We start from the raw sequence: 1,490 nt of genomic DNA, 5'->3' as shown, positions 1-1,490 counted from the left end.
TTTTTTTGCTATAGGGCGTGTGCACTTGCCAGACAGACAGAGACAGAGAGACAGAAAACGAGAAATCACCCCCCAGGGGGGATGGCCATGCCACAATCCCTTCTCCTCCATTCTCCTCTCGGGATCTTGGACATGCATGCACATGTGCCTGGCGTGAGTTTTACGCCACCGGGTCCGGGATGCGAACCACGGTCGACTACATGGGAGTCCAGCGACATAGCCATTCTTATCTGTGAGCATTGTACGTTTCTTGCCTCTTATAAGTGATCAATAAGGGGTTTGCTATGCAAATATTTTGCTTATCTCTATAAGAAGTTTTTACCATGGACCATCGATGCTGTGGGAAGTTCTTTAGTTCTGAGGTCTGGAAGGCAGCTCCACCCCTGCAGCTCCAGTAGGCTTTGCCCTATCGAGGACTCTCCGTGGCAGTTCTGACCCCACATTTTCACTTTGCATTGCCCTATGGCGGGCATCTATAATGGCTTCACCTCTATGACAAATATCTGCCTAGGTCCCAAGATTGTTTCAGATATGCTGTGTAGTCTAGTTCTTGAATTTTGTGAGTCTGAAGAATTACCACTACATGCACACCAACTGAGTCTGCTGTGTGCATGTTCTAGAGCAGCAGGCAGAATAATAACTATAGCAATGGGTCAGGCTACATCTTGGACTATTTGAACCACAGCTAGGGCTGAGGAATGCTGCACCAGAATGGAGGGAGCAGAGTCCTGAGTTGGTGCAGGACAACAAACTTACCATGGGCCCTTTCCCTGAAGCCATTTGCTCTGTTAAGCCTGTGGGCCTATGACAGAAGGAGCAGCCTTGAAGATCTCTGTAATGACCCTGAAAGTCTTTTTCCATTATCTTTACAGCATCTGACTCACTCTTATTTGTGCTAACATCTTGAAAGCTAGCTCTTGGTTACACATTTTTTTTATTTTAAAATTTTTATTTTTTTTTTTTTAGAGATTTTTGCTACAGGGCATGTGCACTCACCAGAGAGACAGAGAGAGAGAAAGTGCCCCTAGGGGGATGGCCACATTGCAGTACCTTCTCCTCCATCCTCCTCTCAGGATTTTCAGCACACATGCACACATGCCTGATGTGAATTTCAAACTCCCAGGTTTGGGACTCAAACCACAGTCAGCTATGTGGGAGTTCAGCACCTAAACCACTTCACCACCTGTTGGTCCCACTCTTGGTTACACTCAGCACTCTCTACCAAACACATCTTTTTGTTACATGGATGGTCATGTTGCAAAATTTCCAAATCTTTCCACTGTGCTTTTCTTTTCATTATAAATTCTATCTTTAAGTCATGTATTTGCTCTCTCATTTCACTATAAGCTGTTAAAAATAATCATTTAGCTCTTTCTATATTCTGCTTAGAAATTTCTAATGCCAGATATTCATCACTTTTTAAAAATAATTATTATTTATTTAATTTTATTTACTATTACTATGATTTAATTTGCTATAGGGCATGTGAG

The 1,490-nt window shown here is 43.0% G+C and overlaps 1 protein-coding gene across 1 annotated transcript in view; it reads left to right on the top strand.

Moving 5' to 3' along the window:
• Nucleotides 1-1,490, top strand: part of DNAI4 (dynein axonemal intermediate chain 4) — a 74,601-nt gene that overhangs the window by 42,476 nt on the left and 30,635 nt on the right.

Source organism: Tupaia chinensis, unplaced genomic scaffold, assembly GCF_000334495.1.
Source record: "Tupaia chinensis unplaced genomic scaffold, TupChi_1.0 Scaffold149502_1, whole genome shotgun sequence".
NCBI lineage: Eukaryota > Metazoa > Chordata > Mammalia > Scandentia > Tupaiidae > Tupaia > Tupaia belangeri.
Note: the sequence above shows the minus strand (reverse complement) of the source record. Positions and strands in the feature narration are given on the sequence as shown.